Here is a 14,898-nt window from a genome sequence, read left to right on the forward strand (position 1 = left end):
TGCTTCTGAAGTCTTTTAGGATATGGAGGAGGAGGATATACTTGTTTTCCCCCTGTATTCTACTCAAGAGTAGTGTTTTCATCAGCTTTCTTCTTTGTTTCAGCTTCGCCATCCTTTTTCTCAGCAGAATCAGCCAAAATATCATTTTCTGAAGTTTGAGAGGGCGCGGGCGCGCTGCTTCTGGGCGCGGGCACGCCAGTATTCTTAAAAAAAATCTAGATTCTTCTTTTTCTTGATTCTGAGAGCTCGCAAACTTTCCAGACCTCAGGGTGATTGCCTTAAGTTGTTCCCTGACTTCTTTCTTCCCTGTATTAGCCTCTGTGTCACTTGGAATAATTCATTGAGGTCGGTTCAATAAGGCATTACCAATCTGCCCAATTTGATTCTCCAGGGTCTTGATTGAAACCATTTGGCTTTTGTACATAAGCCTCAACTCCTCCGATTCATTTTTTTCATTAGAAGGCTGACCAGCACCTCCATGAGATTGTTGTTGCATTTCATGTGGCTGAAGTTGCTGTCTTGGTGTATACTATTGCTGAAACCCAGGAGAATTGAAAGGCTTGTTTCCAAACTACTGGTATGGTAATTGCATTGCATTTTGATTATTGCTTCATCTAAAGTTAGGATGATTGCGGTTTTTAGGATGATATGTAGCAGGAACAGGTTGTTGCGACCTCTGAAAGTTGCTCACAAACTGAGTTGATTCACTAGATATAGCACATTACTCTATCGCATGTGATCCTCCATAAAGCTCACACACTCATTATCGTTTGAACACCATAGTTGGTTAGAGAATCAACCTTCTTACTCAACACTTTTAACTGAGCAACGATAGTGTTAGCTGTATCCACCTTCAGAATTCCTGCTACCTTGCCATGTGGCAGCCTCTGAGTTGGATTTTGATATTCATTCGCCGCCATCATCTCAAGCAGCTCATAAGGGAAAAGTCTCAATTTCACAGTATCTTCAGAAAAATTATTGAACTTAAATGTGTCACAGATCTCGATGAAATCCCTAATGTGCATATTAGGATCTTCCGTTGGAGAACCCCCAAACTGGACTGAATTCTGTACCATCTGAATTATTTCAGGCTTGATTTCAAAGGTATTGGCTGCGATAACTAGCCTGACAATGCTAGATTGAATGTCATTGATCTTTGGTTGATAAAAGTCCATCAACACTTTTGTTGGTGCTGCTGGTTCTCCCATTGTAATGATCGCTTCTTCTTCAACTTTCTCAACTTCTTCAAAAACTTCTTCTTCTACTTCTTCAACTACTTTATCTTCTTCAATTATTTCCTTACGATATTGAGACCATGTTCGCAACAATGTAACCTTAAACATAACAATGTAACCTTATAAGTAATATAATCCGAGTCAGTGAACTTTAACGACCACTGATGTCAAGCACATAAACTAAAAATTTAACACCGATCCCCGGCAGCGGCGCCAAAAACTTGTCCGCACTAAAACACACGCGAAAATACACGTAAGCGCACATGATCACAAGTAAAATAAGATATAAGTCAAGTTCATTCCCACAAGGATTGGTTTAGGTTAATTTCACATAATACACTTATGCAACAATGTATGATTATTGTTCACAACTAAGACAAGTAACAAATTTGAGTGGATTAACTACTTAAGAGATTATACTAACATGTATTAACTATGAGATTAAAAGTGATTTACTTATATGAGAACAAAACATGGGATTCTAACTTAATTAAATACTTCATCCAAATTTTATGTCTTTATCAATAGTATGTGATGGTAATGATAACTAATCAAGTAACATGAAACTAGTATACACTATCTTTCGACATACGTATACCCTACTACTAACCATCCACAATCAAGATAGAAGCTAAGTAGACACCAATTATGCTTAGACCCTATATATCTATAGAATTTGAAAATATAATGGTTTAAGAACAGGTTATCTATTATGGTTACATAGGGTGTGTAAGATGGTTAAAATTACACTACGAAATATGCATGTCAATTCATACATAAACTTATGCTAGTATGGCAAGTTCTAAACATCTATATTCACTGTCACTTTAATAGAGATTAACAAACAATATTAAATGTTAGCTACGCATGTGGCGCCCTCCAAACCCGGGTCAGAAGTTTGGGGTCCACACACACACACCTTATTTATAACCTGCTTATAATAATAATAAGGTTAATAATAATATGCAGTGACCCTACTTATCAACTACCACGGATCGCAACAGGTTAAAGTATGCACACAAGCCAAACACATCTACTTATATTACAAACCGTTCAAATCCCAACTATCCAAACTCAGAACTGAGTATTAAAGATTATTACAAACTTTTACAAACCTAAAATTATCCCAAAAGAAGCCTACTAGCTCAACTTGATCAACCTGAACCCCTAGCTCTCGCGCTGGACTGGGGATCCTCAGTACCAACCGGTTCCTTCTTAACTGGAAAAGAACATAAACAATATCGCACAAATGAGCTAACTAGCTCAGCAAGTCACAATGACAAAATTGAGAATAATGATCATCGGGTAAATATGGTTATTATATCAAGTGAACAATGGATTATGATTTAGAATTGGATATTATATTTTCATTTTAAAAACCAAGATTAGGCTGCTGATCAGTCACGCACTAACCCTGAGCAAAGCACACAACACTGCTCTAACTACTGGATCCAAGGTACACATTGGCCTAACTTGACCATTATATGGTCTGACCACGATCTGGTCCACAATTTTATAAAAACAATCCAATTCTACCGTAATAATAGAATAAGCAGTAATAAACAATAAACAGGATCATTAACAACATTGGACGTTCAATAATGAAAATGGTTTCAATCTGTATAAAGATCAATATGGCATTTCCAAAGTTTGGTTGTTAGGTAATGAAAGAATTGGATAACAAAGGAATCAACATTTCAGGGTTCCAAGGATTTGGTCTTTCAAAGCATAAGATACAATGGTTTGAATGTGTAAGCAATCTGGTTCAATGTTTAATATTTAGTTTGTATGTATTTGTGGAGTAGTATCGTATATTTGAGGTTTGTATTTGGGTATACAACAATCAATAGTCTGGAAAGAATCAGGTTTACGGCTCAAGATCAATAACTGAAATCAAGGTTTAGGGTTCAGTGCTTCAGAGCACTTGCAATATAAAACAGGAATATCAATCACTACAATATCTCGAGAAGGTTTAGAACACTTGCCTGGTACTAGCTTATTATACTGTACTTGCTCTCAATCACCACTGTCTTACTTCTTGACTTTCTGTTTCCCTTTCCTACACCTTGCCTCTTCTGCTCACATATCATAAGCATCTATCAATATTTAACTCTACGATTCTATTCGACACATACTTCTATCTACCCTTCGTTTCACCCAAATCCGATTAACGGATTGAAAGTTATGCAATAAACAAGTAAACAGTGAATATATAGACCGACAATTAACCAACAAGTCACATATAACACATAACACGTCACACAATCAATGATATATCAATTATAAAGAAGTCTCTGGTCATAAATAGGCTTTCGGATATTTAAAATGATTTTTAAAACATTTTTCGGAATTAAAACAGATCGTTGAATCAATTTTGAAATAGTAAATAGGGTTCGGTTGGCCAATTCTGGCTTCAAAACAATTTCATAATAATTATCGAGCCTTGAAAACAATTTAAAATAATATTTTAAAGCTTGAAAATATTTTTTGGAATTTTTAAATCATTTTTAAAATAATTAAATCTAATTAAATAATTAATTAAAATTAATTAATAATTAATTAAATCAATTAATCAATCAATTTTCGAATTAATTGACCAATTAATCAATTAAAAATTAACTGAAATTAATTAACTAATTAATTCAGATTTATTTTTGAATTAAAAATAATTTTCGGAATTAAAATAATAATTTTTGGAATTTTCAGAAATTAAAATCAAATTTTTATAATAAAAATAAATAGGAAATATGATTTTTGAATATTTTTAAAACAGGAATCCTATTTTTGCAAATTCTGGAAAGTTCAGGGACCTAACTGTTTCTTCCCCAATAATTCAGGCACTAAACTGTAATTTTACAGAGGATCGCCGGAAAATGCCATATCTGGCCGGAGAAGACGATCAAGGGATGCTCAGGCCACCACCACCTCCAGATCACATCTACAATTCATCAGGAACATAACTATGCCATTAAATCGACCTAACAATCCTTGAGTTGGCCGGAATTTAGCCGAGAAGTTCACCGGTTTCCGGCGAGTTCGACGTAAACTTCAAATGACAACTCCCTTCTCTACAGACCTCGTCGATTTGTGAAACTGGTACGAATAGATTGTAAATTTCACAGAGAATACAACCCACTATACCACAACATCTATCTATCCCGAAATAAGAAACCCCCAAATTCAATTAAGAGCATTCATACGTGTTATAAACCCTAATTTTAAAATTCGAGAATTAAACTCAATTTTGAACATGTTATTGAACTCCAAATCAGACGTATGACATATGAAAATCATCAGGAAAACAAGCTCTACAACATGCAAGCATCAAATCATACAAACAATCATCTGAACAAAAATTCATATTTTTAATAAAATTAATTCGAAAATAAATAATTTTTCAGAAAATAAACCTTGATTTCTGCAGTGATTTGGAACACAGAATCTGATAGAACACCTCAAGACCTTTGGATTGAGTACTTGAGCTTTTCAAACGGACTCCGATAACACCTCCGATTGTTGGTTTGATTCTCAGAAAGGTTTATGAATATATGAATTTTCTCTGGAAATATATATAATTACTGACTGTAAATGATTTTTGATACGATATAAAATATGGTAAAGGCTATTTATAATTAGGGAAAATTAGTATCCCGTTGGATCATTCCGGATATAAAACGATACGTTTATTTGTAAAAACTGATCCAAACGGTATCGGTTTTCGGGACAATTATCCAAACCAGTACAATTTGTACTGCAGTCTTGGTTTCAGCGCCTGGTTACACGTACTATGAGGTGATAATTGGTATAGTTTAATAAAAAGCTCCCGTTTATCGAAAATACGAGTTTTATTGATTTACTGAAACGAATATTGTATCGAAAATATTGCGCCGGGACCCGCGTAGGACAAACCGTACGCCAGATCGAAAAAGTCGAAACATGGAATATGCTCGGAATATTACAATTGGGTTAGGAAGGAGTTCTCGGAAGAGTTTCGGGTTCCAAAAACGTAACAACGGATGACGTCGGTTGGTTCCCGTTTTTATAAAATAGATTTTAAATACTCGGAAAAAGATTTTATAAATTTCATATGATCCTTATAAATCCATAAATCAACATAAAATAATTAGGAAGATATGACAATTATCTATATTTTATTTGGACATATAAAAATTAAAATACTCAATTAGTAATATTTTTAAACATCCAAACACATTTAACACTTAACAATTAATTCACAGAATAGATACTGAACACATATATTAATTATTTATTAGCAAAAATAATTACACGATATATCCCGGATATTACAACGCATCAAAGACAAATAAGCACAACCAGACTAGAAAATCATAAATCGCCACACACTAAAGACTTAGAACAATCAACTATTGAAATCCATAAATAAATCCGCTAGAACCCCATGATAATGATTAGTTCATGATCGAACACATCGTCACCATGGGTTCCAATGGAAACATGGTAAATAATAAGTTCAGAATACTACGATAGAATATTAAAGTAATAGGGTTTAGAACAAAGCAAAAACAAGCATAAAAAAGTATCGCCTAAATCGAAGAATATAAAAGTATGAAACTAATTCTTCTTCTCCTTAGCAGTCTCGTGTGATCTAAGTCTTCTTAATGTTCTCCCTGGCTTTCTTGTTGATAAAAACGTCTTTTTATCTTTATATATAGGCCCCATGTGGATTTGGACTCTCAGGAAATCAGAATCATAATCAAAACAGGATTCTGCAGAAAAATACTGGCCCGAATGCGCTGCCTATGGCACGGGCGTGCTGACTTCTTGACAAACTGGCGCGGCCGCTCTGTGCTTGGTGCGGGGGCGCCGTGCTTCTGACCAATTTTCTGATTTTTGATGTTTTTTGCTCCTTTCTTCGTGCGATCTCCCGAAACTCCATTTCTGACCTCTTATTAGCGGAAACTCATTGTAAAACTCAATTCCTCCTCCTGACTAGTGCCCTGCAATGCAATTATACAAAACACATCAAAAACACCACATACTTGAGTCCAAAACATCCAATTTAAGCTAATATGAAGTGTTCCAAGTGGATATAAAATCAACTTATCAATCCCATCCTCTTCTTTCCTTTCCATTTACCTTTCCGTTCGGCACTCCTTTTGTTCGCTATCATTATGGGAGCTAGGGATGCTTTATGAATGTTGGTCTCAGCAGTTTTAATATAGCCAACAATTCGGTAGGTGTCTTGTCTATCTCATTCCAGTTGTGACTCATTGCAAACTGAGCATAGTTGATGTTCAAAGACTGTAAGATCGCATATATCTGAGCTTCTGGACCAGTCGCTGAACCCAGAGTAGCAAGGTACTTCATAGATCCAATCATCTTCAGAACATGCGATCCAACAAGATCACGATCTCCCTGTTTGCATGCATACAAAGCTTTGCTTGTATCAAACCTCTCTTTACGATCGTGTCCTTGAAACATACGTTTAAGGTTATCAATCCTGACATAAGCATCCATATGCTCATGTTATTTCTGAAGCTCATGACTCATAGTCGCTAGCATCAAACAGGTGGCATCCGTGTCATCATCTATATACTTCTAATAAGCAGCCTGTTGAACACGCATTGCACCTTCAGAAAGAGGTCAAGGGCGAGGAACATCAATGATATGGAGCTTTCGCTCCTGCCTAAGAATTATCCTCAAGTTCCTTTTCCAATCAAGGAAGTTTGTTCGTGTCAGCTTGTCCTTCTCAAGGACTGATCGCACAGAGAAGTTGTTTGAGTTGTTTTCCATTTGATAATTACAATATTAAAATGCATAAAATACTACGCCATAAGTGGGTTACTGTAATGCAAGTGTTACAAGCAGCGTTACATCAGCTAAAAAAATTTTGTCCTAATGTAACACCTCTCAGTTAGTGTTACAATAGCTACAAAGCTAGTGTTTGCATTAAAATGCGGTGTTGCACAACATGTAACATAAGCACCTGGTGTTATATTAGATACTTTTTTTTAATTTTTAAAAACACTTAGGTAAAATTATTATCATAAATTAGTATTAAAATTATATTTTGGTTAATTATTGAATGAATAATGTGATACAAATATTATATAAATTATAAAATATATTGTCAATAAAAAATACATAAGACATTTTCTTAGTTATTTATTTAATAAATAATAATTTTTTAATTAAAATGAAAAAGTTAAAATAGAAAATAAAATAAAAAGTCATACATGTTTTGGTAAGTGAAATGTTGGGCGGCATTTCTCCCGCTCCAAAATTTTTGACCTAATATTTACCCCTTTTTCTCAAGTCTCTCTCTTCCTTACCATCTTCTCTCTCACTCACCCTTATCCTTTCTTCTCCTTGTCCTCTCTCTCTCTTGACTTTCTAATTTTTATTTTTCTATTTGATTTTGCAAGTAATATTTAGGGTTTTGAACTTCTTAGCATCTTCCCTCCTATCAACCTTTAATTAGTAATTGTTTTTTATTTGAATGTCTAGGATTTTGTATTTACTTGGGTAATTAAAATTAAAATTGAAGTAACAGGGGCTGTCAAATTGAGGTTATGGATTGCTACTGCTGAGGCTGTTGTTGCTGCTACTGTTGTTACCCAGACCGATGAAAATATTGTTCACACTGATGTCATGCTTTTCAACCGTTGGCCTTACGATGATGTTTCAGTACTTTTCTTCTTATTTAACCCCCCTTTATTTGATACTATTTTACTAGTTGTGTGACATTGTGTTCTATTTGTTTGTTAATAGAGCTCTATTTGTTATTTGTGTGATTGGATTTGTTTTTCGTATATTTTGTTGTGATTCTGATTGAGTTAGTTAGTGCATTTTATTTTTTATTGTTTTCAATAAAAAAGTTGAGCTCGTAGCTACGAATGCTGAGTGAATTGGTCAAATATGGAACTATTGAGCTATTATAACTCAGAAGGTAAAACATTAAACAATTTAGTGGTTGATATATAAAATAACAAATAGTGATGTATAATTGCACATTTCCCTGAAACATAGTGATTGGTTCAAAGAGCTCATAACAAAGCTTGTCTATTACTTGGGCTTACACTTCAATTTTTTTAGTAAAAAGTGTTGCATGTGCCTGACTCTTTAGAAAGTATACAAGTGTTGGTGGTCAAGCACTAAACAGTTTCTTACCTGCTTTAAGTACTTGCATAATCAGTGTATGCAACACACAGTAGTTTTATATAATTTGTTAAAGCAAGTAATTAAATCCTAGAATTGATCATTATCATGTGTCATCATCATCTAACCCTTTTAAGTGGTTCACAAAAGAATCTTTACTCCTGCTGCTAAAGTTCATCTAGGTTGCTTAAAGTTTCATTAATCAGTTCATTATATCTGAGGTATGCTAGCCCGTCTCTGGTTCCTTCAAAGTTTATAATCATGATAATGTGTAAGAGTGGAATTCAGGTGTGCAGGGTGCAATTTACTCTACATATAATGATGCTTAAAATATAGTTAAATGTATTTGCAGCTGACTAACCATGAGATTCGCACTGATTTACTTGAAAAAATGATGGAAGCCACGCAAGAGTTCTTCAAAATGCCACTCGAGGAGAAGAAAAAGTTTTCGCAAGAGGCAGGAGATCTCGAGGGATATGGACACGCTTTTGTAGTCTCTGAGGACCAGAAGCTTGAATGGGCTGACCTATTTTACGTGTGCACTCTTCCACTTCGTTACAGAAAGACACGCATGTTTAACAAACTTCCAGTCAATTACAGGTCACTTAGCATTCCTCTCTATGTATGAAAATTTGCATAAGTTTGTGTCAGTGACTCATAACTCGTGAAGTTCCTTTACAGCTTTATTGAATCTCATTCTAATCTAGTGACAATAAACAAGCTGGTTTGTGGTGTGCATATAGTATACATTAAGATTTATATTGTATTTTCATTAAGATTTATTTTGTATTTATGGTATTGTTAGTTCTAGACCTGGCAATATTGGTATACGACACGAATAATTAGTGTTTGGGTTCAAAAATTTGGTACACGAATATGAAAAAATATAAAATAATTAGTGTTGGGTTTTGGTTTCCAATATAAGTACACGACACGGAACGAAAGTATACAGAATAAATAAATAATTAAATTTTTAAAAATATATAATTTACATATATATACTAAATACCAAAAATGAATTTTACCTATTCTAAATAACATATATATAGTTGTAAATATTAAAATATATTTTATTGTTCCTTGAATACGTGAGTGACCACTTCACCGTTTAATTATCTGTTGCATTTTTTAACAATTAATATTTTTTGTATATAATCCGTGTATTTTAGTGTACTAAAACGGGTAAACACGAATATATTAGTTCCGTGTTAGTGTCACCAAATTGGTACACGAATGCAAATCTGGGTCGGGTTTGGGTTTATGGTTTGATACATGAAAACACGAAAGTATACAGAACGTTTATACACGACACAAAATATTGCCATGTCTAGTTAGTTCATTAATTGAAATTTCAGATATTCAGCAAGTTATGGTTTAGGTGGTGCCGATCAAAATCGACAGTCATGATGGATGATCTGTGGCTCTTTGATAGGTGTCTCACATCTTTACAAGGTACTAATACACTTCTTTCATCATCTTGAATTATTTTTCGCACTGATACAGAGTATTCCACACAAAATATGTAATTCAATAGTGCTTAGTGAAACTAGCATGGATGCATTAGGTTTAGAATAGTTTGATTAAATGAGGTGGTGATAGTTTCCAGGTCTCAGAAAAGTTTCTATAAAGGGAACTGCAACCTAAATTAGACTATTAGCATAAATCTTAACGGTAGTAAGAACAGTTATGTTATAGCTTCAAAAGAATAACATGATTAACTGTAAAGTCTTGTTGACATTGGTTTTCACCAGGAAATATTTAAAATTAAAGTGAATGATGTATTGTTTGATTATTAGTTAAATATATGAGTTTTAAGAGAATAAGATAAATAAGAAATGGAAATATTATATTTAATCCATTGATTTTTAAAAAAAAATCTATTACAAAATATAAGATCCAGCAATCAGCTTTATGATGTAATGCGGCCTTGCATTTCGAACCAAGCCAAATATACCTAGCACGTTCTACTCAGAATTAGGGTTTACGGAGGGTGTAATTTTATATATATTCTATTAGGTCCTAATATCTTCTCTCTTTTTCCTTTTATCTTCTTCACTTTTTCTAAATTATAGACTTTTCCTTACTGAAAATGAATCAACAAGTTGTTGCAGAAAGTGACAAAAAAGGCCTGCAATTTGACAAATGGTAAGCATACTGTATTCCTTTCCATATATGTCTGTCAAAGCAAAATTATAATCAGGACCCCCATATTTGAGATCTTTGTTTTTAGCTCCCTCACTCACATGATAATATTTTCAACTCAGAAGAGAGAATAGAGGAAGGCGATGGAAATAAAGAAAAAGACTCTGTGTGTGTGTGCGTTGCACACTCTATTCAGATTGCCAGTAGTTGAGTCTTCTTCCATTTTCTTTATTCTGTTGATCTTGTGCTCTCAATATTTTACTTGTTTTGAGTCGACTGTATTATGTTCCCCATAATTTCTCATTACATTGAGTAATAGCTACTTCCTTAAATTTCTTTACTCTCTATTCAGCATTATGATTTGTGAAAATTGGCTAATTTTACGCATCCCGTAGATGGTTGCCTAATTTTGATCAATTTTCTACTAATACAACCTATGTATTGTGACAGATAAACATTTATTCTGCATGTGTATTATATTATATTAAATTAAAGTTGAGAAGAATATAAATGTAATGTTCATCCTCAAGTGTCATGGAGGCTATGATACCATGCATTTTATTGGCCCCAGGAAGAAACCTTGTTGATGATACGTAATCTTTTGATTCTTTGAAGTGTCTTTAACTTGATACCGCGGTCCAAATAATTTGCATTGATAAATGCTCTCTAAAATTGCACTTGTCTAAATGCTCCTTAGCACCTGTGTGATATTACCAACTTGGTTATTGTACATTCCTTTGTCTAAATGATCCAAGATTTACATATTTGTTTTAATCGTTTATCCCATTTTGTAGGTATCTAAAAAATGCACCTCTTAGGGATTACTCTTTATCCAATTCAAGTGATCAAGATGATAATAACACCCGTGTCACTCAAGGCGGCCAACTTCTTAGATACTGTATATTATTTTACATTGTTACATCACTCAAAGTTATGGTTGTCAATGTACTTGTAGTACTCTAGTAGAGTTATCGTTTGGAGATGAGACTATTATGTAGTGCTTTTTTGACACTACACCATATATGGCCTCTAGCAACACCCAAAAAAAAATGTAAAACTGGCTAAAAACTGTTACCTAAAGCAAAAAATTGGGCTATGGTTACACTTTTTAAAAATTTTGTGGTGTTGGATTTGCTCGTGCTACAATAGGGGTCTATGGTAACAAATTTTGAACCTTTGGTAACATAGCTTAAAATGTAACAATAGACCCTCTATGGTTACACTTTCAGTATCTATGGTTACAAAAGGCAGGTGTAACCATAATTCTATTGTAACACCCATAAAGATCTAGTAACATCAAAAATTATGTTACAATAAACTCTTTGGTAACATCATAATTTCTATTGTAACACCGGATGATAAAACAGTTCAGTCTTTTAGTAACATTTTTATATCTTATTGTAACATTTCCTTTTTAACACTTGTGTATTTATTGTAACATTTTTCATATTTTTACCAACATAAAAATATCTACTAATTACACTTGTAACACTAAAAATGTGAATACATATTTAACTTAAAAACTCAAATCCAAAGTTCAACAGAACAATACAAAGTTTTAAGTCAACCAAAATAAACAAAGTTTGCAATTTCATCCAAAAGCCACAATTTTTTACCACATTGCTAAATATAAAAAATAATCTCATATTCTAACATGAAATTTATCTTCCAGCAAGTTACTGTCTTGCCATAAACAATTCATGTGCTTCCGCTGGTGTTTTCTACAGCTCCCTATGAGGGGCTTAACTGATTTGAGTTCAGCTTCCATCCTTGTGATTTTGTCCTTAAGACTCCTTACTTGATGTTCTATTCTATAGCTTCCATATGAGAACGCAGCATCTGCTGCTCAAATTGTACAACAATATGTTATTACCTTTAGATTGTAAAAGTATAGTATATGACTTTTCCTGGTTATTACTTTTCCTTTACATATAATTATCAACCAAAATTTCTACAGCTTAGAAAAGAAGGTAAAGGAACAAACATCCAGTATACTTCTCAAATTACAAGCAATGTATTAAGAAAAAAACTTAAAATGTTACAGTTGACAGAGACACAAGAGGGAGAGATGACAACAAAACCATTATCACAAAATTTTAAGCGTTTATGTATATTATATGCATTTACGTATAAAGCCACTATCATAAAGTTTTTCAAACCGAAACTGTTCCTTGAGAATCATCTGGTAAAGGAGGCCGAACTCTACAGCACGAATACTTCCTTTTTAGTTCCTATGATAATAATTTTTTAGTAATGTTTTGCAAAAATGATCAGATTGGTAATATGAGAAAAGTAACTTACTAAAATTGTACTGTGAAGCTTATTCTCCAGTTCTCTAAAAAGCTTAAAATTAATCTTGCGGAAAGATTTTCTCGAACCTGTAAGGAACATGGATCACAATAGCTTTGGGATTGGCTATATCAATTTGGCTGCAAAAAGAGTTAAACATCTTATTTGACTTGAAGGACAAAGGGTGGAAGGAGAAGTGATACAATACATAAAGCTTAGCTTACGCAACATAATTAATGCCTGAGAATATCTTTAAAATAGATATTATTATAATTATAATATATATCACGAAATAACCATTTTGACATAATAATTCACAATCTGAAGAAAAAACACAATAAATATATCAGAGAAAACAATAACCATCACCCCTGGGCAACAGACTCCTCTAACTCAGTTGGTTCAAGCCCAGTGTCCTTTGATATCTTCTTTTTTGAGGTATACATTTTGACAGCTCTAACGCAATACAATAAACAATTTAGATTAGTATAGAAATATAAAGAGAAAAAAACTAACACACGAATTATTCGTCCTCTAAACACTGTTCACTTGAGCACACTGCTCAAATTCTGTGATGACCAACCAAATGCTCACAATAACATAAAATATTGAAATTTTAGGCTGCTATGTAACTAAATAAACATCTAACAAAATATCCACCTGTGTTTGATGCAAAATACAAAATTAAGAATTCAAGAAAATAGGACAGCTATAAAAATGAAAACAACATAATTATAACTGGAAATTCAACAAGTGCAGGTGCACCCCCTCAGCAATTGCACAAACCAACAACTCCTTATTTTACAATTATCTTTCTGCACTAATATAAGTTTTCACTAAATTTGTTGTATTTGGTGCTTCAAATAACTGGAGATATTTACTCGATTTTAAATAAGTGTAATAACTACTTTTATAACTTACATTAATCTATATTTTAAATATACATAAAGTTCCAACACCATTTAGAGTTATTTTAATTTAAAATATAATCTCAACCTTCTAAAAATATAATAAGGGTAGTTTTATTAGATATAATACTTTAGATTCAATGTAGTCATAGTAACTACCTAGGAATTAAAGGCCAATTATTTTAACAAATATATGTGAACTTTTCAGGGGTCTTACGTTCGATATGGATATAGGGACTTGTTTTTTAGATTAATGTATTCCCTGTATTTGTTCTGGTATAGACATAAATAAAGTATTCATATTACTAAGTTAGAAGATCAAGAAAAAAATACAATATTCTAAGAAATTAATAATACAGTTTTTGAATACCTGATAAGCTATGCACCTGGAGACAATATTATGTATTCACAGCAATTAAAGTTGTACTGATTTTCTGAGAGATGATAAAATGATGTGTTGGTGGCATTTTCTTTTATCAAATACTTGTATTATCTCAAAGAGATGAAAAACACATGAACCTCTATAGCCAAAGACTTGAAACATGTTGTTAACATAAATATAATTACATGCTAATAGATTAATAATCAAAATTTTTGATTACTAGATAAGCTATGCTCCTAGAGACTCTTCTATAGTCGGAGCAATTAAAGTACTGCTCTGAGAGGTGACAAAATGATGTGTCAATATAATTTTATTTTGTCAAATACTTGTATTATCTCAAAAGAGGTGTAGAATATGACAATCAAATTAATATCTTACAAGAAAAATTCATAATTATGGTCACGGTTTGTGTGATCAAGAGCTTGTTCATTTAAGTTTTTCACAAATTCATATGTGGTTGAAAATTATCGAGGCATATCCAACAACAGATTAAAAGATAGACATTTGAGAACTAAACAAAAATAGTATCCAGGTACACTATCCAACTGTCTCTACACATAGCCTGATAAAGAATATTACTGTGGTAGAAGCTTACTTAATAGTTAAATCATTGTGCCAAAATGCTTTACTAGACAACACCAAAAAATCACCTTGTTGGTATTTACACATCATCAACAGCCCTCTCAAGATCATCCAATATACTATCAATGCTACCTCTTAGAAGTATAGTGGATACTGAGTTCCCCCTTATTCATTTCTCACAACAGTAACCTTTTAAAAAATGGCAATAAGAATAAAAAGG

Source organism: Apium graveolens, chromosome 8 (genome assembly GCF_009905375.1).
Source record: "Apium graveolens cultivar Ventura chromosome 8, ASM990537v1, whole genome shotgun sequence".
In the NCBI taxonomy this organism is placed as follows: Eukaryota; Viridiplantae; Streptophyta; class Magnoliopsida; order Apiales; family Apiaceae; genus Apium; species Apium graveolens.